General features: G+C 33.3%; 1 protein-coding gene across 1 annotated transcript in view; it reads right to left on the bottom strand.

Annotated features, from left to right (window-relative positions):
* The window catches only part of LOC145296718 (ornithine decarboxylase-like), a 71,970-nt gene that overhangs the window by 32,045 nt on the left and 22,070 nt on the right, over positions 1-17,855 (bottom strand). The window contains exon 2 of the mRNA XM_080142707.1: positions 1,299-1,433. The gene's annotated coding sequence lies outside the window, so the exon portion shown is untranslated. The remainder of the gene's footprint in view (positions 1-1,298; positions 1,434-17,855) is intronic.

Raw genomic sequence — 17,855 nt, 5'->3', positions numbered from 1 at the left:
AGAGTTTGCCATACCGCGAAATATAGAACAAAAAATGATTTTAGGAGAACGTTAAAATAAATCAGTTGGTGTTTAAAATACTTGTTGCGTTTGAATTATATAGAGTGATATGTTTCTGATTGATTAACTATGTCTAACTGCAGCTATATACTCAAGTCAAACAATATTCTAGTGTCATAGCCCTAGTTATAATATATCTTTGGTCTCTTACTGTATTTCATGACAATTAATCTAGTCTGGTGGAGTATCCAGACTATTGCTGTTACTAGTGGCAACCTCAATGATGCACCATTTCTCATAAACCAATGTGGTGCAGCCATAAAGAGGGGAGGGATGTTATTTGGGCTGTTATTTTAAATATTTAGGCAGAGATTATCTTTATTTTGTCCTGACAAATCCCTTTTACAGAGAATTTAAACACTTCAGAACAGTCATTCAATATGCAAGTCTGTTTTTCTATCAAGGGTAAACGAAAAAGGAAATAAATTCAAACTTAAAACATTTTTTTGTCAAAGCAACAGACTAATACTTTTATTTGGAAAATGAAAACGATCACGGATTTTAAAACGTGCACATTTGAATTCTTAGCCTTCATTGGTAAAATTAACACTGGCCACTTTTCTTTCAGAAAAGGACTACTCTGAAAAGTTGGCGACTTCTTGGTCTTTTTTCATCAAATCTTTCTCAGAATTCATATATTAAATCCATTGGTCTTACAGTTTCTTGTAAAATTGGTTCTCCAATCACTAAGCACTTTCTTCACTCTTGCAGCTATTCTCCATCTCTACAAATCTATCAGATCATGGATGGAGTACCATTGTCATATTAGAGTTTGTGGATCTGTCCTATTTTAAGGTTCTTGATAAAGTGCAGAAACATATCTAATTAGATATGTCTCACTATTTCTTCACTGCAACCAGTCACAGATGTGATGTTGCTAGTCTCCGTCTTTTATAAAGACTTTTGGAAAGTCTTCCGAATTGTCTGATCTTTTCCCTACTTCCTTTGTTCCAGCTTGTTTGACCGTCTAGTAGTCAAACATCAATTTACAATTTTAATACCTCACTAATACAGCTTATTCCATTGTTTTCGTTCTAGTTAGTTACTTATATCAAATGGCTTCATGTCTTGTTTTTAGCAATTTCCATAAGGCAAAAGACAGGCCAAGGCAGAAAAGAGAAAATTTCAGTCAAATGAAAAATATGATCCTCTTACAAAATAAGATCACTCCAATGAATTTCAAGTTCTTAGGTCTAATAGCTAAATAGATTTGCAGAGAAATAAATCAGTTTTCTTACCTGGCCAATAGGAACACCTGCTATTAGCCGATGCTAGCTGGGATCCCAAGGTGGCTCTGCGTTAAAATCGAATTTCCTCTTGAAACGGCAGAAGCCCTCAGGGCTTTCTATATAAAAGAGACCAGAACAGCCGCCCTGTAAACAAAAATAGAAGTACAAAGTTAATACAAGTGCAATAAAAAAAAAAATAAATAAATAAAAAAAAAAATAAACGTTATGAAAGACCTGATAAGGTGCTCTTCTACGAATACTGTTTTAACTCGTTTTAAAGTGATTTTAGTTTATTAAAGCATGCCCAAATCTTGAGTTGAAGAAAAAAAAAAAAAAAAAAAAAAAAAAAAAAAAAAAAAAAAAAAAAAAAAAAAAAAAATGGCTGACAAACAGCTAATAGATGTTGATTGCACAAAGTTGCGGTTTTAAGCATACAAATTTAATAACGTCTAACATTCCAAGGACTAGCGGGTACAGTTCTACCCAATGGTTTTCAGATAATTTTGTTCGTCATTTTATTATCAGTATTAATAACAGTATTATGTTTTGCCATTCATAGCACCAATTTCACTATGGATGTATGCAACCTTCATGTGGACCCTTCCACAAGTTCCCGATTCCATCAGAAACATCTAAACAGAATTAAGCCAGTCAAAATTGCTGATTTTGATGACTAATAACCCTAACCCTCTTAGAACCCATCTTTCGATTTCCTCAGCTTGATATCCACAGGCAACATGAATTGGAACAAATACATTGCCAAGGCTGCTGCAAAGATCCTATATCTTTACGAAAGAGAATGTGCTCATGCACGGAATATTGTTGCCACATCCAGGCTGATGCATCTACAAAAAAAAACAAAAAAACCTCCAATCTACCGTTAACCAATCGCCAACCCGTCATCACAATCACATGTTATGCCTATTTTACAAATGGAAAGTGCTCCGATGAATTCACAGCACTTGTGACTCCTTGGCATAATACTCCAGACTATCCCAACAAGCAGCAAAGTCCCATCCTTCACTGTTGAAGTCCCTGGCAGAAAACCTAGTTTCTTCCCTGAACTGCTAGTCTGAAATACCCTTTCTATTTTCTGCTTCCTTGACTGTGTTGCAGATGTTTACATATCTGCAGACATTGCTGCTCAACTCAGTCTCCTGTAATAGCCACTTACATTCAAGTGGCAATATGCTTTGTTTGAGGGTGGGGAAAAAAAAAAAAAAATTCATACAAATTGCACCGCAAAATGGATAACTAAATCCATTTCATGTAATGCTATGATATATTGACTTAAGAAATTTTTTATGCATCTTTATTACAAATCACAGGTTATTTTCCAGAAAATAAAAACAAAAAACGTTACCAAAGACAAGTTATTCTTCTAATTACCTGGTAGAGTTTTGTGTTTTAACTTATTTAAGTTTTTTAAACTCAAAAATAGAGTTAGTTTATAAAGTCTAGAGTTGGAATGAAAAACAAGTGGTCTCTTTCAATCAATAATTGAACATCGATAATCGCTTGAAAATCAAAAAATTAATACCGATAGAAACCCACTTAATGTTACGAATCCTGTGAAAATGTAATTTAGCGGTATTGTTTCATTTTCGGACGATTACTGTGGCATGACTGGTTACAATGACACTTATTGTAATAAAGCCTCAGTTACTCAGGTTTTTTTTAAAAGAATAAATACTTTGACCGTTTTATTATCTGCTGACCAAAGTCAGTCATATTTTATCAGGTCAACGATTTGTCCCACAAACTGTATTAACCTTGAGACAGTATGATTTTTTTTTAATCTATTTCGCAATATCCTCAGTATATCTACCAAGATAGCAACAGAGGGTGATGACAGGATGGGGGATCATCCAGAGTTCTGGTTATTGAACTACCTTCTGTCCAAGGAACGAACTGAATGGCACAAGTTTATGCTAACCAAGAGTAATATGTAGTATCTGGTCATATACAACACTGTATCTTGTCTTCATTCAGTGAAGACTAAACCCTTCCAGACAGATTAATATTTTACCCCAATCCAGAAGATACTTATTTTTTGGGAAGGGGGGGGATCCCCTTACTAAACAAACTCGCCTTGCATCCAACCTCATGTGAAAGTATAAATAGGGCAGTTTAGATATGTTAATGAAATATCTGAGACCTGACAAATTCTGCTGAATAACGTTAGTTATGAGGGCAGCCAGAAGTTCTTCACGATGAGAAATGTCTTATCTACTTAAAAATTAATGGATATACGATTTTGAAGCGAGACGAGGGTCGATTATTCGTATTACATTTGGGTCGTATGTATGTATGCAAGATTTTCACCTAAAATGAACAATCATGAAAACACTCATGGTTAGGTTCCTATTTGAAGTAGTTAGTGGCCGTCGCACTGAATCGCACACTCAATGAGAAGACCTGGTGGCAATTTTTAGGATCAGCCATAACAATTGCCGCTAACATTGGTCCATTTAATTATTTGGGGATAATAATTAAATGGTATTAACATACTTGAGCAGTCCCAAATTTATGGGCTTGTAAAATTTACATAAAGTGAAAAAAAAAAAAAAAAAAAAAAAAAAGTGCTAAGAAAGATTTGCCTTCAATATTTTATTAATAGATTTTTAAAACAAAACATTTGAATCCAGATTATATATAGACAATTTTTTCTAAATAGCAAAATAGATTAGAATTAAGGACAAAGAGGGACATTTTAAAGAAAACAAAGCAACTAAATTCGATTTTTCAGAAAAATCGATTACAAATTTTTCAACATAAGATTTAAAACATCTTTAAAATGTTTGATATAATTTGGATGAGGATCGATTATTCATCTTACATTTGTATTCTTCAGACCATTCTCATATTTCGATTGATTTAACCTCCAACCATAAAGGTGCATCTTGTCGAACTGAATCTGCACAGAATTTAAAATGGAACCCTTTATTTAATCCACAAGGGTAGCATGCTCTTGTTCTGTCAGCCATGATTGGATAGAAGTCTTAATTCGCAATTATATTGAGCATCATCCACACTGAGGATTGAACCTTTAACTTCCAGAAGAGTAACTATACAACTGAGTGTTGTAATTACTTTATCCATTACGCCATTGATCTTTGCAGACAATTTCACTCTTTGAAGATTGACGGTTTAATCATCAGTGCACGAAATATGCAACAATTGAATTTTAGGACTTCTACATAGTCATGGCTTACTGACAAAAGCATACCCCATCCCTTTCCGTGGATTAAATAAAGGACTTTGAGAACCTGTACAGAATTTCAAACAAAGTTAAAGATACACTAGAAGAAGGCCAGAGATTACATCAGCCAAAATGTGATAACGCTCAAGATGAGAACAGTAGTGTGAAGAATCTCACTATGATTAAAGCTATCATTTTATCTGTTCAGTTAAATAGAATAGGTATACGTTTGGTAATTGACCCAATTTTGCACAGTATATGATAAAACAATCTAGTCTCATTTTCAGCACAATTAAGAATTATAAGAATGTCGATTGTTTTAAAGCCAAGTGCAGGGAGAAGGGTGAGAGTAGGGTGTTGTCCCTAGCGACAAACAAGTTTATGCCAGATTGTCAAGGAAGATAGAAGTTCTATTAAATCAATCAAATCACACCTACACATGTACATATTATACAGATAGTTGCAGCCATATTCATTTCAATATGGCATTTTATGTATTGGACACCTTTAAAAAGGTGTAAAAAAAAAAAAAAAAAAAAAAAAAAAAACGAAAAATCATAATTTGTGAAAAAAGTCATCTAGATGAATTTCAACACAGTAGGGCCTTTTCAAATGAGAGGGTTATTAAAGATTTGCTATACAACTGAGGAATGATAAAACCCACATTTTGTATTTACTAGGGATGGGTAAACTGGAGTGCTACCTTGAGATTGTAAAAGCAACTGTTAGAATTCTAGTGTACACGCGGTCAAGTTTCTTAAATTGTTTGGTAAGAAGTCCAGCTGCTACTTGCATACTCAAACAGATGTAAAGATTGCTTTAAAGAAGTCAGGTTTTCATCTTTGAAGATTTGCCTTCAATGTTGCTTTCATCTTATCCAATAATTGAACATTTGAATCGTTCTAATTTTTCATGATCAAAAGGACATTTGTTTTAGGGAATTAGTTCCTATTTCAGTCAGGTAGATTCTTTAGAGTTCAAAACCAAGCACACTAAAAATTTTATTTTGCGTTCTACGACAAAACAATTTTTCCAACATAAGCAGGAAGTTTTAATTTTTTCTCTAACGAACAATAAACTTACAAGTGAACTATGTGACACCAAAACGCAAGATTGTGGGGGGGGGGGAATCTATCTTTTGCTGTAATCTCAGACTCCCAACAGCACTTAAATTTGCATACTTGTATCAGAAAAATTCCAGGTTTGCAGCAGGCACATGCCAACCAGGGACACTTACTGCTATGTCACTCTGTAACATAGCACATGAGTGTGCATGAATATCAGTCGAAGGAAGGAGGGCAAACGATTGTATTAGGAGTAGCATCTGGGCGCATATGCAAATTGGCAAGTGTGGTCAAGCTTGCCTATGAAGAAAAAGAAAAAGGACACCATGTGGTCAGCAGAGAAAAGTCGATGCAGAAGGAGACAGGCGTATAAAATGAAGGTAAGAACAGGCTGGCTGTATCCAGCATGTGGTCAGAAAGTGTAGTCAAAAAAGATGGACAAAAATGGCTGTCTACAGTGGAGTAGAAGCCAGCGACTTAAGTAGTGTCAAGGCGGGAGAGAAACGGTAATAAATTCTTTGCTAAAAAACAAAAAAACAAAAAACAAACTCAATTTTATTTGTCTATTTGCGACTTAATGTTACAAGTCTATAGTTACCTTTAGTTCACCGTGCAATTTGGCTTTGCAACTTTTTTGTCAAAAGTTGCAAGTTGAGAAATCCTGTTTAGGAAAGATTTCCATGATGGTTCAGTGGGAATGTGCAACTTTTTGCTTGTGTTAACAAAAAGCCCATATAAATATTGCAAACTAAATGACCTAGGAAAATGAAAGGCTCATTTGATATGGACGCTCCACATCAGCCAATGAAAATCATTCCAGTAGTCTCATTTCCTCTATTTAACCTTCTGATAGACATTACTGATAAGTAGTCTCATTCAAAACTAGTTTTTGGATTCCATTTTTAATGCCTATAAACAAGCTACATGAAAACCTTTATAATTTTATTTAATTTTTTTTTTTCAACACAGCTGCTACAACATGTGTTGTTGACAATTTATAGAAAGGTTACAAACGAAACAACTTTCCATATTTTCCCCAGTAAATATTTTCATCAGCAAGTGTAAAAATCAGTAATACAACTAATTCCAAAATATCCAGAATTTGATATTAAAATCTGTAAATATTCAGATTTTTAATTTAATTTAAAGTTTAAAACGAATAAAAAAAATAAAATCATTTTCTGATTTGGAAAATATGCAAATTTAAGTTCTGAATCAAAGTTATTTTTGATAAAATAACTAAAGGAATTCTACCCCCCCCCCCACACACACAAATTTTCTTATTCTTTCAATATTTGTGGTGGTGGTGGGGTACCACGCCTTCCTCCATGAAAAGCAAAAAACGCAAATATTGGATGCAGTTTTAAAACAGCTATATGAAATTATATACAATACTAAATGCTTCTGAAACACTTTCGAAAGGCACTAACTCATTAATACATTATTATATGTAGTATTTTTACTACTGTATAACTAACATTCTAATTTTGTATTGCAACAATATTTATACCAAAAAAATTTAAGTACAGGAGGACAATAACACCACATAGCATAGTTGCCCATACTGTAAAGACATTTTCTATGCGTACAACATGCAGGATAGAAAGAACAAATTTAAAGGCAAACTTAAATACAGTAAACAGTTCAGGTGACAGTACAAATCAGTAATAGGATATATATATATATATATAAAAAAAGGAGCGCATTTATAAATGTGTACTCTATTGCAATAGGAATTGAAAAGTTACAATTGTTTGTGCACTAACCAGTAATGAATGATAATGACACTAGCCCGGTATACTGGCATACGATAGGGTTAACCTGCGAATATGTGGGGCCTGTGAACAGATACTGTGTATATATTTGTAATATATTACTCCTTTTATGGTAGAGTTCTCATAAGGAAATCGCTGGCAGGGTCACTATGCATAAAGCATTACTTATTTTGAAAATAAATTGAAATGAATTAGAGTTCTCAGGTGCGCTGAAAAGAGGTTTGGCATTTAGATTAGGATGGAATACTGTTGCCATATCTGGGCAGGAGCTGCTAAAGAGCCTATCCTGCCTTGACAGAGTACAAAATAGACTTCGTGGCTTAGTGGGGGATGCCCACAGAAGAGACGTTGCGAGCCTGTCCTTGTTTTATCGTTATTTCCATGGCAGATGCTCGTCTGAACTCCAATCTCTGGTCCCCCCTTGCCAATCTTTCACGAAAAACACCCGTCTAGCTGAATCCACTGTGAAAAATTTCCCCCACTATATCTGTGCCTAAATCAAAATGCAGATTCCATGAACAAAGCTTCTTTCTTAGAACTGCACGCCTGTGGAACTCTGTTCCGTCTGCCTGCTTCCCTCCGGACTACAACTTGGATGTCTTCAAGTCCAATGTTAACAAATTCCTAATGAACCGCCCCCCTTAAGTAAACACTTCAGCAAATCTCACTAACGTAATGTACTTGCAATAACCCTTATCCCTGAGTGGCCTCCGGGCCTTGATAAGTGGTGATCACTGTAAAAAAAAAAAAAAAAAAAAAAAATTTTGCATACACTGGGGGAGTGCTGAATGATAGTGCAGGGGTAGAAGCAGAGACTGTCAGCTTGATGGAAGAGTTTCAATCCCAGCTGAATCCCTTGCTTGTCTAGCCTCACCGAACTGTAAACAGCTAAACAGTACTGTGACAATTCCAATAGAATTCTTTATAAATCTAAGTATTTAACCATAAAATACTTGCCGTGATTGCTGTAAAAACTGATCTTAAATCCGCACAAATTTTCTCAAACGTGGGAAAAAAAAAAAAAAAAAAAAAAAAAAAAAAAACCCTGTGGAGGTGATCTATAGATTTTACTTTTACTGAAAGTAAAATCTTATTTTATTACACCAGCGCTAAAAGATGTAATTTTAAACAAAATCAAATTTAATTAAAAGGAATCGTTTTTGGTATCGGAAAATAGCCACTTTTTTTCAGATTCCAATACCCCCACCCCCATTTTTTTTTTTTAAATTAATGATCCCAAAACATAACACTTTTCTCAATTTTCTGGTGGTTAATCAACAGCAAGTAACTTTTTAGCACCTCACTAAAATGGCTTTGCATTAGTCTAGAGTTGTCCCTTTTTAGTCTTGCACTTTTTCTTATACGGATTTGTTTTTCCAAGTGTAACGAGTAATTTTCAGTTAATTAAAAAACTTGCCATTTAGAGCTACAAAATTCAAAATATGTATCTGAAATGTTCAAATAAAGACCATGAAGTGACTTCATTAGTGCCTATCAGTAAAGCCTTTTTAAAAGGGCTCAAAATGTTGAAGAGCTACGAAACAAGTGACCTTTTTGTTCCAGAATTTTTCTACATTAGTTACCACCATTCTCAATGCATCTGCTTCCTACGCATGTCCAAGACAGGGGCTGCCTTTTTGGAGTCTTATACCATCAATATTTCAAGAGATAAACTTTCATGTCATGAATGCACAAGTTCTGCAATCATAATGTAATTTGCAATCTCCGATTCATTAGGGTGGAATAAAATAGGAGGCATTACTTTAGGAACGCCCTTAGTATTTGTGGAAATGCCTCGAAATGACAAGCAAGACATTCCCTGAAACTTCCTGATATTTGTACATAGACTTATAAAAATTTTAATTTTTGAATTTTAGAATGATTATCAAGCTTGACAAAGTTGTAATGAAACTAAAATCTTTCTAAAAGAAAATATTAAATTGGTTACATTTATTAGTTTCTACCAATCATATGAAAATGTCATTCTATCAGTATTTAAAAAAAATAAAATACTATTTTCGAGTTTGAGGCTTAATGTAACTAATGCCCCCCACCCCTTCTACATTACTTTTGTTTTAAAGTAAATAAAGGCTTTACAGTTAAAAATTATTCTGGTATATATAAGTTATATATCTTTGTTGTATATTTATATATTTCATCCTTTGTTTTGTTGGCTCTTGTTAAAAGATGTCCTAGATGTGTACTTCACACCATTTGTGATTAAGTGATAAAATGAAAACTAATCAATTATACAAAAAAAAAAAAAAAAAAAAAAAAAAAAAAAAATCAGCATAGGTCGAATGGGTACCTTTGATTCTCCACTCCAAATGACTATTCTTGACCATAAATGATTTCAACGCTTGTCCAGACCCCCCCCCCCGATATTAAAAGAAAATTTGTATGAATGTACCTGTAATAGAAGGAAAGCATTATATTCCAAGTATTTTTATGACGATCAATTTCAACTAAAATTGAAATTTATAGCTGACTGAAGAGCAACTGTCTCATGATACCATTTTGAAACTATCAAGAAACAAGGGAGATAATTCAAACTTGCACAATTTTTTGTAATGCCTACTAACTCCCATCAATCGCTTATAAATCATTTTTTTTCATAAAAATACTTTACGAATTTATGATTTTTGGTATATATTTTCCTTCTGCTACCGGTACCACAAACTTAATTTCTATTATGTTTATAGGGGGAATTCTGGAAAAGTACCTTATTTTTAGTTTTCATAAAATCTAAATTTAGATTCTTGGGCTACAAATTTAATTATGGTGTAAATTTCATATGCCGCTTGTATTTATTTTTTTTAATTTTTTTTTTTTTGTTGTGGACCCATGTAGTACGTATTAATTCAGTTAAATAGATAGAGAAGTCAAGTTAATAGGAACTAAGATAACCTCTGAACAAGGTTATCGCCATCTCAACTAGAAAGACGATTTGACTAATTTAATAATCAAGTTGTTTTCCGTGACAAGAAAAAGTGTAAAGGAAAAAATATTAAACTAGGATTAGCGCATTATAAAAATGATTTAGCAGCCCTGTCAGCATCCTCAGGTACTCAGCAAAAAAGCACTAAACACACACACACACACATAATATATATATATATATATATATAAGATGTACCTGTATATTCATTCTCTAGGGACTCCTGAAACTGATGAGCCGACCCCCCCCCTCACACACACACACGTTTTGTGTTTTGGAGTGTTAAAATTTTATATCAGATTTGGGGCTCCTTCAGGCTTTGACTGACTATGGATACCTACAAAGGGGTACCTGCACATGAAATTTTTGTGGCAGGAGTTGCACAATAACTAACCACACGTCTCCTTAGTTAAAATTGTTAAATACCAGTGGCAAGTGAAGTGTACGAACAGAATGACAAAACAAAATGCTGATATAAGCGGAGAGAACGTACAGCACCTAAAATTCCCAAATGGTCATCCATTTGGTACTAGCCAGGCTCAACGTTGCTCAACCGGTGATCTGAACGAGAACCGGTCTGTCAATGTGATTATGCCTCTGATAAGTATAAAAAAGATCTAAAAAGGTGCAGTGCGATTTTGAGCAAAGTTAACACCCTTATACAGCCTAACATCACAAGTATATTTCAAAAGTTATCACTGCACAAGCAGAAAAAACCTGGATTATAAAGTCAAGAGCAGGTTCTTTGAAAAAGGTGTTTTAAAGAACTATGATACTAGACTTTTACATTGTAAACTATTCTATAAAAATAGAATTATAAAATAAAGAGTCGGTTCCCTATAGTGCAATGTAGACCACAATGTATTGTGGATAAAGTCACTGCAAGGAGGCATGTGAAACTTCCTTTTATAATTGATAAAACAGATTTGTCTGAAAATAACAGGAAATAGCAATCATACACTGAGGATGGTTTAAAGGAGTAAAATCTTTTGGGTGAATAACATTTACAGAAACAATGACAAGTTGAAATGCAAAATGTTCATTTCAGCATATTTCTATTTTACATTTGCGCATGCATAAATTCATAACTTGAAATGGTTTAATTTCAAATCTTTATCTAAATTTTAGAATTTACGCTAATTTCAACATTGTAATGTTTTCACCGGAAATGCGTTGGTTTAAAACAAAACGCTAGTATTATAGTTCAAGACTGCCTGCATAAATTACATGAACTGCAATACATTAAAATTGCTTTTTTTTTTTTTTTTAAATTTAAAATATTTAATTCAGTATGAAGCGCTTAAGTGAGGCTAGTCGTAATAAAATAAACAGTCAGTCGATTCTTGGCAAAATCCTTTTATTCTGTTAGCAACAAATCGATACGAATGGTCACCTTGACATAGAAACCAGCTTTGAACAGACTAACACGTTTCTGTCATTCTTGTCTGTCCAGTCTCTTCAGAGATACAAACGCTGAAATGGTGAAGTTGTCAAGGTAATTAATGTATTTCAAATACGAATACATTTGCTATATTTTTTTAAAATTTTATTCACCTAAATTGTACAATTGAAACAAAGCAACATTGCAATAATCGGCCTAATTGTTTTTTTTTTTTTTTTTCCTGTTGATGTCGATAGCCAATGGTAACGCATACTCCTACAGATAAGGAGATGCAGTAGCAGTATTAAAAAAAAAAAAAAAAAAGGGGGGGGTCTGTCTACGTTAATAGATGCATGACAGACATCACAATATTTTAAACCCAACCAATAAGCTGTTTATGTTTGGAGAAAAAAAAAAAAAAAAAAAGTCTATTAAACAAGTTTAAATTGTAGTACTACTTCTGTAGTATTCAAATGCATTTTATGTAAAACCCCTATTACGTACTTTCGGGTCATGTCTAAACCATTAAAAATTCCAAAGTTTACGAAAAATGAAATACAATAAAAATAAAACATTAAATTATAAAGTTGTATAGTATGTTATGTTTAAGAGTTCTTAGAATCCAGGGGATATAACTGCAGTCTGACAAAATATTAAAATCCCTCACTTCAAAGAAAATGGCGGATCGCAAATGTTTTTGTAAAAAAAAACATGAATAAAATAAAAATAAAAGAAAAAAATAAAAACTTGCTAGACGTATTTTTTGTAACTTAGAATTTTTACTAATTTCGACATGGCGGGCAAGTATGCAAGGTTTACCTAAAATTCATTTTAAGCGAATTTTATTGGAAAAAACACTTAATATATAGTAAAAGTTTGTTTCTCCACTTCCATCCAGGGTTGTGATGGCAGAATCGGCTATCAAATAGATGGATGGAATAAAGAAATAAAAAGGGAGTTAGAAAAAAAAAAAAAAAAAAAAAAAAAATCTAAATTTCAACACTTGCTACAAAAATGAAATCCTAAGGAAGATCCCCTGAAATATATTTGATGGGATGAGGGAAACTTGTTGAAATATTGATAAAATTAACTAGAAACCAGTATTTTTCAGAAGTGAGCAATATATGATAAAGCGCTATAAATATAAATTACATGAATATCTATACCGGCCTACGAAAATGCAATTACCTTTCAGTAAGTCGCAATCCAGGGCCGAAGCTGAAAATTAAATTTAAAGGAACACAAAAGAAGCAGAAATCAGATTTGTTTCAAACATTAGAGTTGGGACGATTAATAAGAACTTTTTGGACATCTGAAAAATTTGATTATTTTCTGATGCCAAAAAACAATTTTTTTTTAAATTTGATTTTGTTTACTTCCACTGATGGTAGTAATGAGAAATGATTTTCAACTACCTGTAAAACTAAAATCTACAGATTATGGTCCACAAGTGTATTTTTACGTTTGATAAACTATCTGCATATTTTAATCCGGGAAATAACCACTTCATAATTAAATATTTAGATTATTTGTGAAGAATCAGATGTTGTATCGGAATCCGGGAGAAAACATTGGACTCATCCTATCACTAATATATTACAATATTACTAAACCTTATTTCTAAACTACTTATTTTAATCGGTACTTGTATAGTTTAATCAGGACAAAAAAAAAAAAAAAAAAAAAATATCGAAAAGGTTATATTGTACGTATCCGTTTTGAACCGAGGATCTATGAAAAAATAAAAATTCACTTAATTTGATTAAGTAGTTTTTTTTGTATTTTTTTTTTACAGCAGAAAAAAGTTTATGAGAGCGCGTTGAAGGCAGACATCTTGGAATTTTTTAATTTTTGTTTGGAGTTTAGAACATGCCACGGGGAGAGAATTCAATTTAAACCGCCGACACTTCCTCCCCATCTTTAATACTAGCTTTTCTTCCTAAAATTTAAACCTTTTGCTCGGTATCAAATTGTTTTTTTTCACTGTAAAACAAACTACTTGATGAAATTAAGTGAATTTTTTTCTTTTCCGGAGAACTTCATGCCATAACGGATACGTACAATTTAAACCTTCGATATTTTCATTTTTTAAGGTCTTGATTAAACTGTACAAGTGCTTTTTAATCAAAATCCATAAGGATTTTGATTTCCGAAATTTAAAATTAAGACTCAAGCTTGAAGAATCAAACTGCTGGATCAAAATTTAAATTCGAATTGTATGTATATCTCCTAAAAACATACAAATTCTAAGATATAACAACGAAATTCTAAGTGGTTGATTATAGTAGAGGGCAACTCAAATGTTCCCTTTTCATTAGTTACATGGAAGTGTAGGAGAGGGCGCCACTCCATTCCCAGAATTACTATTTAGTCTTGATCCTCCCCTTATACGCTAAACAAACTGAAATTAGAATATTTATGTCTATTAGCTGTGGAAATTTTCACATGTGAATTTTCATGAATGTCTCCTACCCTCTTTACAGAAAACTAAATACAGCGAACATTCGTCTAATGCCTAGGCATTTTCCATCATGGCTTAATTAGTTTAGGAATGAACCCTAGACATGGAAATATAAACAGCATGTTCAAATTAAATGGCCAATCCCTAAAAAAAAAAAAAAAAAAAAAAATCACTTTCCTTCAATTAAAAAATTGAAGAAATCAACCAATTTTAATGAAATTTCGAGTAATTAATAATGCCAGAAATCTAATTGGCACAAAAAGTCTTTATTCCTCTTCCCTGGAGAGATACCACTCTTAAATTTAGAAACCTCAATATTTACCTTCTTATACAACACAGTATATTGGCAAATGTAATATAATTGAAAATTATTGAAAATTTCTAATGTCATTGCTTTGACAACTCGCTCGTGTTAACAGCGTTTCTTACGAACCGCATTGATATAGCCTCCAAACAACGCATCTAAAAAAAAAAAAAAAAAAAAGTGTATTTTCTTTTTAAACAATCTTTTAAAAATGAAAAGCAACCATGTTAATTTTTTTATATATTACAGAACATGTGTTAAGGAGAAAAAAAGTTCTCGAATTGACAATATTATTGAATTAAGCAGTGTTTATTCAGTAATTAAAAGAAATTACAAAAATTATTTTAACGGTTTCCGGGAAACCGTAGATACAATATTCTAATTTTCCTTCGGTGCATGAACGTGTAAACCCTAAAAAAAATTAAATGGGGGTAATTTCTATTAATGAAAAAAATTATAACTACGAGCGGAGGTATATATATATATATATATATATATATATTACACGCACACTACCTTTTAGAAATCAACTTTAGACTTATCTTTCAAACGCGATAAAAATTTAAATCAAAAACAATTAAAGGGCAAGCCTCTTAACTATACTCTGCATAACAATTTTGCACGTACCCAACTTTATTAAAATAGGTATACGAGAGTCCTATTTTATAAAATCAAAAATGGATAAATTATTCGCAATAGACCCCCCCCCCAGATTACAACAAATAACTACCATGCCTTATATAAGACATTATGGATGATCCAAAGCTATGTTTTGTCCAGTAGCACTCACATTCCATGAACAATGTGACTAACGGAAGAATTGCCGTTTTTCTGGGTAGAGTGGACATTTTTACCCCCTCAGATTAGCATTCGAGTGAATCTATCAATTCATTAACCCTCGAGTTTTCAGCATTAATAAATTTAATTTAACAGAAAAGACGAAAAGTTCTTTCACTAAAAACCCAAGCAAAATAGCAAACCGTGGTTTGAGCACGTACCAAGTTTAAGTACGCTAGAAGTTAATCAAGAAGTGTTTAGACGTCGACTAAAAATAGACTTTAGATAAAAAGAACAAAAGGCTAAGATTAATGGTTAAAAATTGGAACAGTCTTGCATTGTTAAAAAAAAAAAAAAAAAAAAAAAAAAAAAGACCGTTTTCTTATCGCCATTTGGAGCTCAGACAATCAGACGGAAGTCGAAAATTAAATACTAGAATATTACATTTTCGAACAATTGGCGATATTTATTGGAGGTGTTTCTATTAGTATTTTTGTTTAATTTTCGAACGATTGTAGAGGGTCCAAAATGGCTATAATAAGTCTTTCCTTAGTTCTAACTGATTTTGCGCTACTTTTGTTTCTAATAAATAAACGCTTTAAAATAAGTTAAAACCGGGTTTTGCATATATTTTCACCTTTGTTTCGTTGGCTATAGTAAAAAAAAAAAAAATTAGAAAAACTTCAATCGAGTCGATCTTGATTTTATAAATTATATTTCTCGCCTGTTCCACTTTCAAGAAACTATTAGGCCGGTTTTATAATTTTGTACGAACCTTTGTGCAGAGTACCAAGTACTGTTACTCATTTGATGCATGGTTAGGGATTAATAAGGAATAGTATTTAATGCAAAAATGTGGAAAAATTCAATCATTCAACCATTATTAATTGGTTGCAGCAGTGCAGCAGCACTCGTTCCGAGTCAACGGGCCATAACGTTTGCCAGTTTTTAACGGGTTAAATCTACAATTTTTTTTTCGTTTTCGGTGACTCCAAAATGAACCCAGGGTAGGCCTTGATGAACTCTAATATTACACGCACCAAGTCCCACGAGACCACACGTTTAGGAGAAGCAAAGAATAGGTTAGGGACACCTGCTGTAAAGACGTTTTGTTTATTTTTTGTTTCCAGTTGGGCAGGCAACCTCCAATAAGAGAAAGAGGCACCAAAGGAGTTTTGGAAGGAGAGGGGCAAATTACCGGCAGAAGCGACCCGAGGGTAAAGAGAAAAAAAAAAGGGGGGGGGTAAGAGAGAAGAACGATTCATACGCAGGACAATTACAGTTTCTCGCCCACACAGACAGGGTGAGGGGTTGGGGGTGTATAGAAGCTCAAGAGTGATGACAAGGGTCATCACTAAAGAGTACGCTAATACAACCGCGTATTTAAACAAGCAAGCTGTGTTGAGCTTTTGTTCTGTGTATGTGTGGGTGTTTAGTTATGTTTAATCTAAACCATTGATAAACGGGAAGGGCGAAAAGTGTAAGTTCATAGTTTAGTGGTGTATAAACGATAGTTTTTATTCAACGCTGAAATCTTGTTAAATTTACTTAATCGGTTCTTGTTCCCACTATTCCAAGAAAAATACATTAAAAAATCTGCGACAAAACGTGAATTGATAAAGTCCTTTCATTAAAAAAGAAAAAAAAAAAGTGCCCGCCAGTTTGAAAACAATCTCAAGAGACAAAGGGAGACGATTCAAATTTGCAGGGTTTATGTTGTAATGCTTACGAATTCCTATTAGCTGCTCAAAAATGGTTTTCTTTATGAAAAAATACTTGATCAATTTACGTGATTTTTTTTTTTTTTTTAAATCAGATTTTCGTTTCAGCACAAATTATGAGATCGCTGTCCTAAAGTTTCTTTAAAACTATACTCACAGCCCCTCTATAAGGATTCAAAAATCGAAAGTTAAAAATACTGGTAGAAACCCATCAGATAAATCCAATTGTGCAAAAATGGAATGTCCACTATTTTGTTTAATTTTCGACAATACAAATGGCTGCTACGAAAGCGCCACTTTTCGTTTTAACTCAGATTTTACACGATTTCAGAGTATATAACTCATTTTGAGTAAGCAAACTCATCCAGTAGAGGAGCAACTCATCTTATGTCTTGTAACATTTGTTGTATCCCCCCCCCATCCCTTTTGCATATTTTGTCTATTGTAAAGAAACATACATATAATTTATTGCATTTTCACCCCAAACAAGGCACATTGCCACTTTGTTGTAGGGGGCTACTATCAGGGACATAAGCATCAGGAGTACCGTGTAGGAAGTTGGGCAGCAAGATATCGGTTCACCTTACACTTGAACTTCTGCAAGTCAGTACAGTCGGGGAAGCAGGGACCCGGAAGGGAATTCCAAAGTCTATCTGTTCTGGGGAAGAAACTACTGGAGTAGACGGCTTTGCATCTGGAGATCTCTACTGAAGGGGTTGGATTTAGCTGCTTGCCGGGTTTGTTGGGGTTATTTACGTCGAGGGGGCACAAGTGCTTGCAGTTCGTCAGCATTCACCATTAAAGTACTTGAACAGGCAGAGGGGTGCAACATTTCGATGTGACAGAGGCTGAAGTTTAGCTGACAGTTCAGGACCTATCAGATTGGCGACTCATATATATAATATTATATATATATATATATATATATATATATATATATATA

The sequence above is a fragment of the Euprymna scolopes genome, chromosome 17, assembly GCF_053919585.1.
Source record: "Euprymna scolopes isolate OS-2025 chromosome 17, ASM5391958v1, whole genome shotgun sequence".
Lineage (NCBI taxonomy): Eukaryota > Metazoa > Mollusca > Cephalopoda > Sepiida > Sepiolidae > Euprymna > Euprymna scolopes.
The sequence above is the reverse complement of the archived record's forward strand: the minus strand, read 5'-3'. Positions and strand labels throughout refer to the sequence as shown.